We start from the raw sequence: 18,011 nt of genomic DNA, 5'->3' as shown, positions 1-18,011 counted from the left end.
ACATAGATAAGCTCAACATCCTAATAGGAGCTTTTCAGCCATTATCCACTTTAAGACCCGCCTTCTTCTGACCCTTTTTGTTTAAGTAAAAATCTGCTAGAAAATGACTTAGAACCCCCCAAACATGATATATTTTTGTAGCAGAGGCCCCGGAAAATAAAATGGTGGGTTTTACTCATTTTTATGTCACACGGTACTTGTGCAGCAGTTTTTTTCGAACGCAATTTTACACACTAATGCATGAATACATTTTATAAAATTTAAATGCACAAAGAGACAATATAATACCCAAACTCTCAGTAAGATATAAAATGTGGTGTTGTGCTCGGTAAATAGATACCAAACATTTCACACTTTAAAATTGTATACAATAGTGAAATGGGACACAGATGGTACAGATGGGACACTGACAGATATTTTGTGCACTGGTACAGATGTGATGGGACACTGACAGATGTTTTGTGCACTGGTACAGATGTGATGAGGACACTGACAGATGTTTTGTGCACTGGTACAGATGTGATGGGGACACTGACAGATGTTGTGTGCACTGGTACAGATGTGATGGGACACTGACAGATGTTTTGTGCACTGGTACAGATGTGATGGGACACTGAGAGATGTTTTGTGCACTGGTACAGATGTGATGGGACACTGACAGATGTTGTGTGCAATGGTACAGATGCGATGGGACACTGACATATGTTTTGTGCACTGGTACAGATGGGATGGGACACTGACAGAGGTTTTGTGCACTGGTACAGATGGGATGGGACACTGACAGAGGTTTTGTGCACTGGTACAGATGGGATGGGACACTGACAGATGTTTTGTGCACTGGTACAGATGGGATGGGACACTGACAGATGTTTTGTGCACTGGTACAGATGGGATGGGACACTGACAGATGTTTTGTGCACTGGTACAGATGTGATGGGACACTGACAGATGTTTTGTGCCCTGGTACAGATGTTTCATGGGGACACTGGCAGATACTTTGTGCACTGGTACAGATGTGATGGGACACTGACAGATGTTTTGTGCACTGGTACAGATGTGATGGGACACTGACAGATGTTGTGTGCAATGGTACAGATGCGATGGGACACTGACATATGTTTTGTGCACTGGTACAGATGGGATGGGACACTGACAGAGGTTTTGTGCACTGGTACAGATGGGATGGGACACTGACAGATGTTTTGTGCACTGGTACAGATGGGATGGGACACTGACAGATGTTTTGTGCACTGGTACAGATGGGATGGGACACTGACAGATGTTTTGTGCACTGGTACAGATGGGATGGGACACTGACAGATGTTTTGTGCACTGGTACAGATGTGATGGGACACTGACAGATGTTTTGTGCCCTGGTACAGATGTTTCATGGGGACACTGGCAGATACTTTGTGCACTGGTACAGATATGATGGGACACTGACAGATGTTTTGTGCACTGGTACAGATATGATGGGACACTGACAGATGTTTTGTGCACTGGTACAGATATGATGGGACACTGACAGATGTTTTGTGCACTGGTACAGATGTGATGGGACACTGACAGATGTTTTGTGCACTGGTACAGATATGATGGGACACTGACAGATGTTTTGTGCACTGGTACAGATATGATGGGACACTGACAGATGTTTTGTGCACTGGTACAGATGTTTCATGGGGACTATCTGTGCCCGTATGTTTGGTTGGGGTGTTGGGGCATTGTTCCCTGCATTGACTGCTGCATATTCATTCTGACTCTCATCCTGCACCATGGGGCCACAGCAAAGTTTGTCCTACTGACGGGACGCTCTGGATGGTAAGTGGCATATCCTAGTACCAGGGCTGAGTCCACTGGTAAGCATTGCTGCACAGTGATTTTTCGCCCCCGACAACTGTCTGGACCAGGTGCGCGGGCCCTGTCCATTACTTTTTTCATGGCTACATTTAATTTCCGGATTACAACTACATCAGTTATTTGGTCTAGCCATGCCTTCACCTTTTTGGTTCTGCCTGACACATGGCTTTTTTTGCAGGGGATTTTGGGGGGCCCGCACAAGTTGGGGATGGTGCAGGGTTGGGAGGGGGAGGGAGGAGTTTACTTGACTATGCATGATAAGATGATGAACAGAGAACTGATCTCTGCTCATGTTGGTTATATGTGCCTATATTATGTGCTCCTGCATGCTGCTCTGATTGCTAGGTTGGGAATCTTGACACGATTAATTGCCTATTTCTGTGCGGGGACAACCAAGATCCCGGGCGCCTTAGGTCTTGTCTACATTCTGGGGAACCCATGGCCACCTTGAAATTTATGACATGGAATGTCAGGGGTCTCCGTGATAAACGTAAGTCTTTGCCTATCTTAAAAAACAATGGGTAGATATATTGATTTTAGTGGAGACCCACCTTGAGGGTCGTTTACAGCTGTTGCTTAAATGCCCCTGGATTGGATGGATGTATCATTCTGCGTTCACTTCCTACTCCAGGGGGCGTTGCAATTCTTGTAGCCAAGCCGGTCCACTTCCGACTCCTGGGATCTCGGGTTGACCTTCTCGGCAGGTTTGTTTTTATGCATGCACTGATCTTCGGGGAACCAATGTTGATTATGGCTTTTTATGTGCCCCCCTGCCCACCCCCTTTTCCATATCCATCATATCCGAGGGATTCACATATATGGCACAGTACCCGACAGTGCTGGCCGTGTGGTTAGGGGACTTCAACAACACCCTGAACCCCACCCTGGATAGATTACAGACAGGCCCTCAGGCCCAGGCCACTGTCTCAATCTCTAAATTCGCTCACCTGATAGGCGGATTTGGGTTAGTAGACACATGGAGGTCCAAATTCCCTACACAACAGGCCTTTTCGTGTTTCTCGGCCACGCGTCACTCCATGTCCCGCATTGACCTTATACTTGTTTCCCAAGCTTTGGTGCCCCAACTGGTGGCGGTGGGATTTTCCCCCAGGACCCTTTATGACCATAGCCCGTACTGGATTACCCTCCGCCTGCTTGGCGCCTTAATCCAGCGTGGCTCTCTCTAATTCCTGTAGAGGCTGCTCTGGATGATAAGTGGAGTCATTTCTTCCTGGACAATGATAACACAGCTTCCCCGGTGGTGGTGTGGGAGACGTTTAAATTGTATGCCAGTGCTATGTTGGCCTCTCAAATCAAATCCATAAAGACTGGATAAGCAGAATCCTATTCTCGGGCCGTCGCAAATATGTCTTAGGCGGAACGTACATATTTAGCTGGCCCCACCCCTGTTAATGCCTCACAGTACAAATTATTATCGAGAGTGGTGTCCCAGTTGGACTATGAACGGGCCAGGACAAGGCTTTTTGTTCTAGAAGCAGAGACCTTTTGAGCATGGGGAGCGGGCGGGCAGACTGTTAGCTTATCTGGTGCACTGTGAGAACACGCCTCCAGTGGTCATTACATTGGGTACCCATACGCGGGAGCCCTTGACCGACCCTGGGGAGGTAACAGAGCAATTCAGTACCTTCTTTAGTCATCTTTTCACCTCTAGGGCCCCTGCCGACTGCACTGAGATGCAAAATGTCCTTGATAGCGTGGAGTTCCCTCAACTCTCTGTGGAACAGATAGCGAGCCTGGAGGCACTGCTCACCATAGATGAGATTGCGGCGGCCGACGCCAAGTTCCCCAGATCGAAATCCTTGGGTCTGGATGGCCTCCCTATTGAATTCTATGCCCACTACTCAGATTTTCTATTGCCCAGGTTGCTCTCATTGTTTAATCACGTTTGATGAATCTATTTTGCCGCCATCCATGCGAGAAGCCCTGATAGTCTTGATTCCCAAGCCGAGCAAGAATCCCCACCTTGCAGAATCGCCCCATATCCCTCTTGCAGGTGGATGTTAAGATCCTGGCAAAAATTCTATCAGTCCGCCTAAATCATGTAATCCTGTCCCTAATAGACACTGACCAGTCTGGCTTTATGCCGGGCAGAAACACCTCATTTAATCTGCGGAGATTATTTATGAGCATGAGAATTCTGGCAGCAGAGTTGTGGTGACATTGGACACGGCCAAAGCTTTCGATTCTGTTGAGTGGTGCTTTTTTTGGAAATGTCTGGAGGGCTACGGGTTTGGACCAAAATTCATTAAATGGGTACGGCTACTGTATAATACGCCGTTTTGGCGAAAGGCTGAACATCCGCTTTCCAGGGGAACCAGGCAGGGGTGCCCCTTATCCCTCTTACTTTATGCCCTGGCTGCTGGCTATAGCGATTAGGGCTCACCCCGACATTCGTGGCCTACAGATTGGATCCCTGACCAAAAAGATCAGCATGTACGCTGATGATATGCTGTTATACCTGGAGGACTCGGCGGAGTCCCTGATAGCGGCCTTTTCTCTTATATTTACTCTATCTAAATAATAAGTCGCGTTAACTTGAATGATGGAAAATAAAGTCCATTAAAGTCCATATATGTTAGGATCACAGAATTCAGACAGGCTCCCTATGGACATACGCTTACCAGAAATGGTAAATAAAAAGGCAGGTTCTCTAAGATGAATCTCGTCCCCTTGATAGCAGACTGGAACCAATAATCTCGCGTTGATTCAACGGTGATTGGATAAAAAATAAAAACGCAATAGCGTAAAACCCAACACAAATGGTAAAGTGACTTGAACACCAATGTGAGTGATAAAAACTGGATATAAGTGTGTGAAACTCCACCAGTGTAAAACTCAAAAGAAAGAAAAGAAAAAATTCCTCTTAGGTGGGACACCTATAGGTACCCCTTACCGGAAATAAGTGGAAATATGTGCAAATACATATAGGTGAAGTGCAATCCTAAATCAGCTGATGTCGCCTCTTACCAAACGAAGGAAAGAAAAACGCCAAAGTGAATGGGAAATCCTAAATAGGTATCCTTTGTGTAGAAAACCTCCACCAGTAAAGCTCGCCTCTTACCAGATATTAATAAGATTAGGCCAGGTTGCAATAAATCAAAGGAATCAAGCAAGATGAGATGCCAACCTTCACCAGTGAGATTTGCCTCTTACCCAATGGGAATGATCAAATCGCCTGTAAAGATGATGAACCTCAAGGGGACCTGCAGTAGAATCCTAATCGAATAACTCCAAAAAGGCCAGGGAGATCACCACCGAATAAAAAAAAAGGCTTCCATAGTGTAAAACCGTAATATTTATTTAAAAGAATAAAGAGTAACACAAATAGCGAAGGAAATGTGGAGCATAAATGTGTAGGCCGCCGGCCGGACGGTCTCCGCTCGTCCGCACTCCCTGGTCGTGATCAGATGACGTCAGTACGCCGTGTCCCTTTCTCTTATAGAACAGTACGGCACATTCTCCGGACTCCAGATCAACTGGGACAAATCACAGATTCTTCCGATTGACGGCTCTCATCCCACCCCGACCTCCACTGCTCTTACCCTTCAGCGCGTAGACCACATTGAGTATCTGGGTATCTAGATTACCGCAGCACCCCAGGACTACATACCGGACAACGTTCAACCCCTGTTTAGCCTCATTAAGACTAAGACACAGACCTGGTCTAAACTGCCATTGGGGGTAATGGGGCGGGTAAACGTGATAAAAATGGTTCTCCTTCCCAAGATCCTGTACATGGTTTGGCACTCACCGATTTATCTCCCCCTCAAGTACTTTAAACAACTAGAATCTCTTCTCAAGGCATTTGTGTGGGGGGCGAGCAGGCATAAAATCTCATGGAGGAAACTCAAAAATCCCTCGGACTTATTTATCTTTAATAAATATTGTATTACATTATATTATATTTTTTTATTATATTACATTTCTTTTTTATTAAATAAGATTATATTAAATTATAAACTATTATTATATTACATTACATTATATATTTTATTATATTATCTTTGGTTAACTTTGGCTTTCTATAAAAAAAAAATGTGTTAAATATATTGTAATGTCCTACTACATTGTGAGTAACCTGTGAAGCCTCTAAAAAAAAAAAAAATTCTGGAGCTTCTTTGGGGCGATTGTTGCACGTAGAGCAGCCCATTCAAGTGTGATGAGTAGGTAGGCAGGTGCAGTCTGTTTTTTCCACTGTAGGTGGCGCTTGAACTGAGTGGTACCACAGCCTGGAGAGGAAGTTCATAGGAAACATGCTTTCTCTATGACTTCCTGGGTCAATTGAGCAGTGTTCCAGTTGGCTACGCTGCGTCCATCTAACCTTTAGTGGCCATCTTGGGTCAGCAAGGTCTATTTAAGCCCCTGCCCTTGGATTGGATTATTCCAGGAGACAAAGGGGGGACAGTGCATGTCATTTGCCTAGGTGGATGATGTGTATGGGGAATCTGCGCTGGACAATTTATTTAAAAAATGTAGTGTAGGTAAAAAAAGAAAAAAAAAAAAGGAGTGCTATCCATGCAGAGGACTGGAGGAGGGGTGGGGAGGAGGGATCATGTTGGAGGGTGAAGATCCGCTTTAAAGACTCCAACTCAAACCCAACAAAATCACTGGCCCAGCAGATTAGTTTATTGAGTCTGTTGGTGTCGGCCAACCTAAACCTGCTTCCCCAACATGGCACCGCTTACAGGAGAGTGCTGCCCCCTACAGACTCCTTCAGCATCGTCTGGCTGATGGTGACAGACCTAAGACTCATCAAAAAATGGAGACGGCTCTGGCACCTTCCTCCAGAGAACCTCTGTCCAGTGTATTATCTATGTGCAGAGGGCTGGCGCTGCTGTCAGGGGAACTAGGGCACACTTAGGGGGTGCCGCCATGGCCACTGACTTCCCTGCTAGCCTTGCCAGGGAACCCGAAGGACTGAAGACCGCCACCCTACACAGGGCTGGGGTGCTGACTGACTCTCCTGGACAATCCACAGAAAGGATCATCCATGGAGGACATCCATCATGGGGGCTGCAGAGGAGGTCAGCAGCAGTTCAGCCTGTAAGAAGGGCAACACAGAGCTGGCCCCCGGGAGCCAGAAGACAACTGAGGGGCCAGAGGAGGTGGGCACCATGTCTCTTCAGGATTTAGGAGAAGTTCTGTGACTTCAGGAGCATGCTGGAGGGCTGCTACCGGCTGCAAGGTGCCAATCACTGGCTGTCCAAGCAAGCCCAGAAAGTGGAGCTCAAGCTGGAGCAGAAGCTGGCACTGCTGCCCTGCTGAGTCCCATCTGACACCCAGTAACTTCATATTAGATGTGGGCTGCGGGGAGGGGGGGACGGACACGGGTGGGGCGGGTGGTTTTGCCTAGGGTGCAAAACAGTAAAGCATTGGCCCTATATGTGCCCCCCCCACCAGATACTTGTAATCTTCTACTACATCCACACCCACCCCTCTGGGTTGCCGACGGTGCCAAATCCAGCAGGAACGCCCGTCTCTCAGTAATAGGCAACATTGGCAAGAAATATTAATCATCTCTGACCTCATGTACAATCGTGTTTATTGTATTTTATCTGCATCACACATTTCAGAACAAAGAAAAATGACAGTTGGAGCCAGAAGAGGGACAACTCAGATAAGGGGCAACCTCACCACATGATACACACCATGACAACCAGATCACTGGAAGCTGTAAAATGAGCTGAAGATGAATCAGCTTATATTATGCCTTCCCTGGTCTCCCTCCCCCTCCTCAACATAATGACATTAACAGAAAAAAAAAAAAACCTTTATTCCTGATTTTAGACCCAGTAATGTCATTACTGGGTCTGTGTGCTTTTATATGCAATGCAGGCAGATCATGGCTGGTGTGAGGGGCTGTACACAGCTTCCTGTAAAGCCCCGTACACACGTAGCGATTGTCGGCCGTAAATGTTCGGCCAACGTCCGATCGGCTGATTGTCGGCTTGTTAGTATGATGCTTCCGACAACCGACTCCGACTTTTCGGCCGAACAAAATCTGGTGTGCATGCAATAAAATTTTTGTAGGCCAAAACCAGAACGGCCGATTGTTCGTCAGTCAGTACAGAATTCCTCCGACAAACAGCAGATGAGCAAGACTGGGCATGCTCAGAGAAGAAAAAACACACGGAAAGTCAACCATCACATGACATCACTTCTGAAGTCGGCTGTTGTTGCCCGACAAAATTCATGTGCAGTCTTTAGTCTTTTCAACCGACAGGACAGCCCCGGACAAAAGACGGCCGATCGTTCGGCCGACAATCGGTAGGTGTGTATGGGGCTTTAAACATCACAGAACCCTCTCAACCCTCAGTCTTGATACAAGCAGTGGGCTGGCTCTTAGGAGGAGTTATACAAATATATTGATGCCATTCGGGCACTTTAGCAGGGCCCAGGACCTGTAGGGGGCCCCATGAAAGGCTGTGTCACTGCACCTCTGCTTGTTACAGAGCACCGATCATACACCCTCTCTATCACCCCTCCTCTCCCTCACCCTCCCTCTCTATCACCCCTCCTCTCTATCACCCCTCCTCTCTATCACCCCTCCTCTCTATCACCCCTCCTCTCTATCACCCCTCCTCTCTATCACCCCTCCTCTCCCTCACCCTCCCTCTCTATCACCCCTCCTCTCTATCACCCCTCCTCTCTATCACCCCTCCTCTCTATCACCCTCCCTCTCCCTCACCCTCCCTCTCTATCACCCCTCCTCTCTATCACCCCTCCTCTCTATCACCCTCCCTCTCTCTCTTCCCCTCTTTCTCCCCTTTGTTCTCTCCTCCCTCTCTATCACCCCCCTCTCTCCCACCTTTTCTCTCTCATCCCCCCTCTCTCCCTCACTCTATCTCTCTCTCCCCTCTCCCTCTCTTTCTCCCCCTCCTCTCTCTCCCCCCTCACCCCCTCTCTCTTTCTACCCCCCTTCTCTTTCGCACTCACCTCTCTCTTACCCCTTTTATTTCTCTCCCCCCTCTCTCTCACCCCTTCTCTCTTACTCTCACCCTCTCTTCCCTCCTCTCTCTCTTCCCCCCTCACTCTCACTTCCCTCTCTCTCACCCCTCCTCTCACCCTCTTTCATATTCTCACCCTCTCTCTCTCTCACATCTCTTTTCTCTTACCCTTCATCTATCCCCTCTCTCTCTCCCCCCCCCTTTCTCTATCTCACCCCTCCTCTCTCCCCCTCCCTCTCTCCCCCCCCTTTCTCTATCTCACCCCTCCTCTCTCCCCCTCCCTCTCTCCCCCCCCTTTTCTCTATCTCACCCCTCCTCTCTCACCCTCACTCTTTTACCTCTATTTCTCTCTCATCCTCCCTCTTCCTCCCTTTCTCTCTCTCTATCTCACCCTCCGTCTCTCTCCCCTCTCCCCCTCTCTCTGCTCCCCATCCCCCTCTTTCTCTATCCCCCCTCCTCTCTCACCCTCTCTCTCTGACCTTTCTTTCTCTCTCATCCTCCCTCTCTCCCCCCTTTCTCTCTCTATCTCACCCCTCCTCTCTCACCCTCCCTCTCTCTCCCCTCCCCCCCCTCTCTCTCATCCCCCCCCCCTTTCTCTATCCCACCCCTCCTCTCTCATCCTCTCTCTTTTACCTCTCTTTCTCTCTCATCCTCCCTCTCTCTCCCCTCTCCCCCCTCCCCCCTCTTTATCCCACCCCTCCTCTTTCACCCTCTTTCTCATTCTCACCCTCTCTCTCTCACCTCTTTTTCTCTCTCATCAAAGGGCTAGATGACGCTGGATGGTCTCCAGTCAGGAAATGAGGCGGGGTCTCTCTGACTTGCTTCAGCTTCAAATGCACATTGTGCATTGGTTTCTCCCGTTGGCTCATATGTTTATACAGGGTGTATGAGGCAGGAGAAGGAGCCACTATACACAGATGGGGGGAAACATACATTAAACTTTTAATATCTGCAGCAGCCAATGGGAAGTAAAGGTTGGAATTTCAAGAAAAGGGCTGAAGAAAGGATAAGTATATTCTCTCTTCTATTACAGGTATCCCTCCATCCTCCATAGCTGAGCTCCTCCAACCTCTATAACTGAGGTCATCTATCCCTCATAACTCAGCTCCTCCAAACCCCGTAGCTGAGTTCCTCCACCTCCCATAGCTGAGTTCCTCCACCTCCCATAGCTGAGCTCCTCCATCCCCATAGCCGGGCTCTTTCATCCCCCATACCTGGGCTGCTCTACCCCTTCATAGCTGAGCTCCTTGGCCCTCATAGCTGAGCTCCTCCACCTCCCATAGCTGAGCTCCTCCACCTTCCATAGCTGAGCTCCTCCATCCCCCATAGCTGAGCTCTTTCATCCCCCATACCTGGGCTGCTCCACCCCTGATAGCTGAGCTCCTCCGCCTCCCATAGTTGAGCTTCTCCATCCCCATTGCTGAGCTCCTCCACCTCCCCTAGCTAAGCACCTTCACCCCACATAGCTGAGCTCCTCTATATTCCATAGCTGGAATCCTCCAACCCCTATAACAGATCTCCTCCAACCCTCATAGCTGAGCTACTTCACCCCCCATAGCTGAGCTCCTCTATGTTTCATAGCTGGACTCCTCCAACCCCTATAACTGATCTCCTCCACCCACTCATTGCTGAGCTCCTTTGCCCCCCCTCACAAATAGCTGAGCTTCTCTGAATCCCATAGCTGAGCTCCTCTATACCCCATAGCTGGGCTCCCCTATCCCCCATAGCTGAGCTCCTCCACCTCCCATAGTTGAGCTTCTCCACCCCCCATTGCTGACCTCCTCTACCTCCCATAGTTGAGCTTCTCCACCCCCCATTGCTGAGCTCCTCCGCCTCCCCTAGCTAAAAACCTTCGCCCCACATAGCTGAGCTCCTCTATATTCCATTGTTGGACTCCTCCTACCCTATAACTGATCTCCTCCACCCCCTCATAGCTGAGCTTCTTCACCTCCCATAGCTGAGCTCCTCTATGTTTCATAGCTGGACTCCTCCAACCCCTATAACTGATCTCCTCCACCCACTCATTGCTGAGCTCCTTTGCCCCCCCCTCCTCCCAAATAGCTGAGCTTCTCTAAACCCCATAGCTGAGCTCCTCTATACCCCATAGCTGGGCTCCCCTATCCCCCATAGCTGAGCTCCTCCACCCCCTATAGTTGAGCTTCTCTATCCCCCATAGCTGAGCTCCTTCATCCCCATAGCTGGGCTCCTTTAACCCCTATAACTGATCTCCTCCACCCCCCAGAGCTGAGCTCTTTTACCCCCCAATAGGTGAGCTCCTCTATCTCCATAGCTGACCTCCTCTATACCCTACAGCTGGGCTCCTCTGACCCACATAGCTGAGCTCCTCTGACCCACATAGCTAAGTTCCTCTATACTCCATAGCTGGACTCCGCCAACCCCTATAACTGATCTCCTCCACCCCCTCATAGCTGAGCTCCTGTGCCATAGAGGGTGCGCCATAGAGCCGCTAAGTGGAACAAAAGCACCAGGAGCAGTGCTAATAAGCAGACAGTCAAGACGATTATAACCACAGAAAAAAGTGCTGAATGAACCCATTGGTGTGGTCTTGCGGTGCGTGCTGCCACGGTGTGTCCCAACAAGCAGGGTCCCCGATGTAGTGGTGGGTGGTATTATCCCATGGTGGGGGTATTATCCTATGGTGGGAGGTATTATCCCAAGGTGGGTCCCCTTTTATCGTACAATGCCCCTCCTCAACACTAAAGGTGCAAGGCCCCTCCCATTTTTGATCAGTGTCCAATGCCAGCTCAGTCTTTAACCTCCCTAGCAGTATTCCTGAGTGTGGCTCGGGGTAATTTTCAGTACCAAAATCGGTAACCCCGAGCCACACTCAGGATTACCCCAGAATGATACACGCCTTCCCTGTGATCCCCCCGCTGTCCTCCAGACATCCTCCCGTTGTCCTCCCGCTGTGTGCTCGGCCGATGCCGGCACCTTCTTCCAGTTCCCTTCCCTGCGAGCGCCGCGTTGCAGGGGGGTGGAACCAGTAGGAGATTAAAAAAAATGACATGATACAGTGTAATCTGTTAGGATTACAACTTTGTATCACGCCATTTCACCTAGCGGCTTTTCCAGTGCCCTGCCTGTACTTTTTGTGGTTCTTTGTGCCTGGAAACTTGATAACGTCCATGGCGTCCAAAAAGCGTTCTTTTAGCTCAAAAGCTCTTTTGGATGAAATGGAAATCAGCAATGGTGAATCGGAATTATTTGAAGAACTTAGCATTAGCGATTTGTGGGAAAATTCGCCATCAGGTACTAAAAGTGACGACAGCGACGATTCTGTGACTGAGATCAGTGATGTGCGGACTTGGTGCTCTATTGACTGCGGTACGGATCAGGCAGCGCCCCCAAGATTCCCATTTACAGGAGCGCCCGGTATGAAAGTTGACGTTAACCATGACAACCCCTTGGCATACCTACAATTATTTCTGACCGATGAGGTTATTGAAAAAATAGACAAACCGGTACAAAGAGCAACGCATCGGAAGTTTGCAAGATGCAGAAAGTGGGAACCAGTGACCAAAGATGACATTTAGAAATTTCTGGGCCTAATAATTCTTCAGGGAGTGGTGGGGAAACGCCTGCAGAAGTGGTACTGGACAACCAATACATTACTTGCCACTTCATTCTTTGGCACGGTCATGTCAGAGTACAAATTCTCCCTCATAATGAAATATCTCCACTTCCAAAACAAGAATTTGATGAAATTTATTATTATTATATTATAATTTATAATTTCGTGTTTCAAACTTTATCATACCCGGAATGTCTACTAGACTCTTGTTTGGGCAGATTTAAAAGAGTTATTCCTAAGAATTACAGGCCTAAAATATAAAACAACAGATTTCCATACAAAACAATGTGCCGCTTTTAGCATGAAAATTCTGACATAATCAGACCGCCAAGGAGGTTAACAGTAAAAGTTGGAACACCCCAAGGTGGCGGTATTATCCCAAGGTGGCGGTATTATCCCAAAGTGGCAGTATTATCCCAAGGTGACTGTATTATCCCAAAGTGGCAGTATTATCCCAAGGTGGCAGTATTATCCCAAGGTGGCGGTATTATCCCAAGGTGGCGGTATTATCCCAAGGTGGCGGTATTATCCCAAAGTGGCGGTATTATCCCAAGGTGACTGTATTATCCCAAGGTGACTGTATTATCCCAAGGTGGGCGGTATTATCCCAAGGTGGGCGGTATTATCCCAAGGTGGGCGGTATTATCCCAAGGTGGGCGGTATTATCCCAAGGTGGGCGGTATTATCCCAAGGTGGGTTGTATTATCCCAAGGTGACGGTATTATCCCAAGGTGGGCGGTATTATCCCAAGGTGGGCGGTATTATCCCAAGGTGGCGGTATTATCCCAAGGTGGGCGGTATTATCCCAAGGTGGGTGGTATTATCCCACGGTGATGGTATTATCCCACGGTGATGGTATTATCCCAAGGTGGCAGTTTTATCCCAAGGTGGGCAGTATTACCCCAAGGTGGGTGGTATTACCCCAAGGTGGGTGGTATTACCCCAAGGTGGGTGGTACTATCCCAAGGTGGGTGATATTACCCCAAGGTGGGCGGTATTATCCCAAGGTGGGCGGTATTATCCCAAGGTGGCAGTTTTATCCCAAGGTGGCAGTTTTATCCCAAGGTGGGTGGTATTATCCCAAGGTGGGTGGTATTATCCCAAGGTGGGTGGTATTATCCCAAGGTGGCGGCATTATCCCAGGTTGGCGGTATTATCCTAAGGTGGGCGGTATTATCCCAAGATGCCGATATTATCCCAAGGTGGCGATATCATCCCAAGGTGGCGGTATCATCCCAAGGTGGGTGGTATTACCCCAAGGTGGCAGTTTTATCCCAAGGTGGCGGTATTATCCCAAGGTGGGCGGCATTTTCCCAAGGTGGGCGGCATTTTCCCAAGGTGGCGGCATTATCCCAAGGTGGCGGCATTATCCCAAGGTGGGCGGTATTATCCCAAGGTGGGCGGTATTATCCCAAGGTGGAGTTATTATCCCAATGTGGCAGTATTATCCCAAGGTGGGCGGTATTATCCCAAGGTGGCGGCATTATCCCAAGGTGGCGGCATTATCCCAAGGTGGCAGCATTATCCCAAGGTGGGCGGTATTATCCCAAGGTGGAGTTATTATCCCAATGTGGAGTTATTATCCCAATGTGGCAGTATTATCCCAAGGTGGGCGGTATTATCCCAAGGTGCGTGGTAATATCCCATGGTGGTGGTATTATCCCAAGGTGGGCGGTATTACTCCAAGGTGGGTGGTATTACCCCAAGGTGGGCGGTATTACCCCAAGGTGGGCGGTATTACCCCAAGGTGGGCGGTATTACCCCAAGGTGGGCGGTATTACCCCTAGTCTGTCCTTTTCTGTTTTGTTTTTTTTCTTCTTTTCCTTGGCATTAAATGACTTTTATTCTTAGTTTACCACCAACGTGTCCGACCCCCTTCCAGCCTTTGTGTGCAGGGTTCGAGGTTTCATGTTATCACTCACTGTACTCCTCCACTGTTTACATTTTTCCTGCATGTGGGTGGGCAGGAAGTTCAATCAGCACAGCTTCTGGAGACTTTGGAAGCAGAAACACCTCCCTGACCATTATGGATGTTACCCCTAATCTGTCCCTTTCACCTCCTTGTCTACACACCCCAGAAATTCTCCCTCTGCCTGCTTATCCGGTAAATGTGATGAAATGACGGAGCAAACATTGGGAAACTACACATGGCTCTCTTCCAAAATCTTCCTGAGACAGAAACAGAACCATTCCAGACTGTATACAGGATGGGGGAGGGGAGCAGAGACAGCCAGGACCCTGTACCCCCCCTCCGAGAAACCCACCTACCTCTGTCCCTGGGTGACTTCTACCAGAAATACTCAGTGCTTGGTCAGGGTGGAGACAGGGAGGTGACAGGACTGGAGGAGGGAGGAGAGATCAGAGAGATGTGAGAGGGGAGAGAGAGAGAGAGAGAGAGAGAGAGAGAGGAGAGAGAGAAGACAGCGAGAGAGAGAGAGAGAGAGAGAGAGTGAGAGAGAGCGAAGACAGCGAAAGAGAGAGAGAGAAGACAGCGCGAGAGAGAGAGAGAGTGAGAGAGAAGACAGTGAGAGAGAGAAGACAGCAAGAGAGAGAGAGAGAGAGAGAGAGAGAGAGAGCGAAGACAGCGAGAGAGAGAGAGAGAGAGAGCGAAGACAGCGAGAGAGAGAAGACAGCGCGAGAGAGAGAGAGAGAGAGAGAGAGAAGACAGCGCGAGAGAGAGAGAGAGAGAGAGAGAAGACAGTGAGAGAGAGAAGACAGCAAGAGAGAGAGAGAGAGAGAGAGAGAGAGAGAGAGCGAAGACAGCGAGAGAGAGAGAGAGAGAGAGCGAAGACAGCGAGAGAGAGAAGACAGCGCGAGAGAGAGAGAGAGAGAGAAGACAGCGCGAGAGAGAGAGAGAGAGAGAGAGAAGACAGCGCGAGAGAGAGAGAGAGAGAGAGAGAAGACAGCGCGAGAGAGAGTGAGAGAGAGAGAGAAGACAGCGCGAGAGAGAGAGAGAGAGAGAAGACAGCGCGAGAGAGAGAGAGAGAGAGAGAGAGAGCGAAGACAGCGAGAGAGAGAGTGAGAGAGAGAGAGAAGACAGCGAGAGAGAGAAGACAGCAAGAGAAAGAGAGAGAGAGAAGACAGCGCGAGAGAGAGAGTGAGAGAGAGAGCGAAGACAGCGAGAGAGAGAAGACAGCAAGAGATAGAGAGAGAGCGAAGACAGCGAGAGAGAGAGTGGATGACCTCTTACTTCTGTCACCAACAGAGAAAGGCCTACAAGACAGCCTGGAAGTGCTGTAAAAATACAGTGCCACATGGGCACTACCCATCAACTCAAGCAAAACAAAAATCATGGTCTTCCAAAGGAAGAATACAAAAACAAAGAGCCCCTCCTTTACATTAAACAACCACACTCTTGATGAATCCAACAACTACACTTACCTCGGCCTAGAAATGAACCAATCAGGAAGTTTCAGGCCAGCCATAGAAGCCCTGAAAGACAAGGCACGCAGAGCCTTCTATGCCATCAGGAGACAGCTGTATCACCTAAAACCACCGGTGAGAGTCTGGCTCAGAGTATTTGATAGCGTCACCTACCCAGACCAATCCCAATGGGACTTCATCCTGTGAGTGTGCCTGGTCGGGTTTGCTCCCCGCCGGGCTTGTGCACGCTTCTTGCAGTTGGTGTGGATGGAAAGTGGTACCCATCATGGCACTGTTAAGTTCTGCATTAGCCTGGTTGACTGAGTTTAGTGGCTCCAACATTACCTGGCTGAGTGGGAGGAGAGGCTGGAGAGTGCTGTATGCCCGTATCGGGTTCCTGCCTGGCTGATCACTGATCTGGCTATCAATTCCTTGTAAGAGTGTTTATTGTCACTGCACCACCCCACAAGGCCACAGCCAACTACTGCTATATATAAAATCAACAGAACAAACCATCTCCAAACCTCCATCAGACTTCTCTCTGCAAACTGCCACCATCATTTAAATGGTCCAAAAAGTCCACTGAAAAATATATAGCCTCCAAAACATGAGGTAAACCTATAAGGTAAGTCCAGTAGGTGTGAACCGAGCAGCAAGGGACTTCCACAAAATATTACTCAGCATTGTAGAAACAGCCTAGCTGAGAAAAGTCAACTGCAAGAAACCATCCAACAAACAATGCAATGAAGGGTTCGAGAAACAATGCAAAGCGTTAAGGAACACCTTACAGACAACCTCCAATAAAAAACACAGAGACCCTCACAACACCGACCTAAGGATAGCCCATGGCATCGTTTAGAAAAATACAAACAAACCCCTTTAACCGCTTGCCGACCACCGAACGACTATTTACAGCGGCGGTCAGCCCCGTACAGGCAAAATGACGTAGGACTACGTTGCGAGCCTGAAGGGGGCGAGCACGCGCCGCCGGAGGCGCGCTCCTGCCCCCACTCATTCCCTAACAAATCCGCGCATGTGACCAGTGGACCCGATGTCCGCCGGTCACTCGTGATCTCCCACTGGAGAGGGAGAAAGGCAGGCGGCTGATGTAAACAAAGCCGTCTGTCATTCTCCCTGGTGTAACGGCAGAGATCAAATGATCCTGCTATGTAAGATCCTATGTCTCTGTGGTTACATCACTAGCCACGCTCCTTTACAGTAAGAAGCACGCCCCTAGGGACACACTTAACCCCTTGATCACTAATAAAGTTAACCCCTTCCCTGCCAGTGTCATTTTTACAGTAACAGTGTATATGTATAGCACTGATTACTGTAGTAATGTCACTGGTACCCCCAAAAGTGTCAAAAATGTCAGTCAGGGGTCTGATCTGTCCGCCGCAATGCCGCAGTCCCGCAAAAAAAATTGCAGATCGCCGCCATTACTCGTTAAAAAAAAAAAAAAGCAATAAAAATTGTAAAAATCTTTCCCTTAGTTAGTAAACGCAATAACTTTTGCGCAAACCAATCAAAATACGCTTATTGTGATTTTTTTTACCAAAAATATGTAGCAGAAAACAAATTGGCCTAAAGTGTTAAAACATTTTGATTTTTACATTTTTTTGGGGGGGATTTCATAGAAAAAAAAATGTGAAAAATATTGTTATTTTTTCAAAATTGTCGCTATTTTTTTTGTTTATAGCGCAAAAAGTAAAAATCGCACAGGTGATCAAATACCACCAAAAGAAATCTCTGTGAATTCCAATATTAAAACAGCGCTACCAGGCATATACCAATAAATAATGTGCACTAAAAAACTCCAAAACCAATATTATAAAAAAGTGCAACAGTGCTACAAAGGTATATACTCATAAAATCACATAGATATATACAGATATAAACTTGTCTCATAAAATAGTATAAGGTGCAAAAAATACATAAAGTGCCAAAATGTGCAAACGGTGCAAAAAGTAATTCTTAAATGGATAAGTGTAGTCCAAAAATAGTGAATAGTCCACTTATAAATAAAGTGCTGATTATCGTGCTCCACACAAAAAGTGCCCGGTGCTTCCAAAGAGCCCTCTTGGGGATCCACTCACCAGACTTATGAGGACTTATGTGTATTAAGCAACACCTCCAAACTGGCCTCCAACCTCAAATGTGGGATATTGCACAACCTTGGTGTCCCCCAGGGTACAATGGGAATGAGCCTCCACAGAACCTTCGATCTC

The 18,011-nt window shown here is 48.2% G+C and overlaps 1 protein-coding gene across 1 annotated transcript in view; it reads right to left on the bottom strand.

The window, feature by feature from the left end:
• The window catches only part of LOC309554234 (phospholipid scramblase 1-like), a 241,264-nt gene extending 226,477 nt beyond the window's left edge, over positions 1-14,787 (bottom strand). Inside the window, exon 1 of the mRNA XM_082255870.1 lies at positions 14,689-14,787. The gene's annotated coding sequence lies outside the window, so the exon portion shown is untranslated. The remainder of the gene's footprint in view (positions 1-14,688) is intronic.
• Positions 14,788-18,011: the final 3,224 nt, after the last annotated feature.

Source organism: Pelophylax lessonae, assembly GCF_965119305.1.
Source record: "Pelophylax lessonae genome assembly, chromosome: 4".
Classification (NCBI taxonomy): Eukaryota; Metazoa; Chordata; class Amphibia; order Anura; family Ranidae; genus Pelophylax; species Pelophylax lessonae.
Note: the sequence above shows the minus strand (reverse complement) of the source record. Positions and strands in the feature narration are given on the sequence as shown.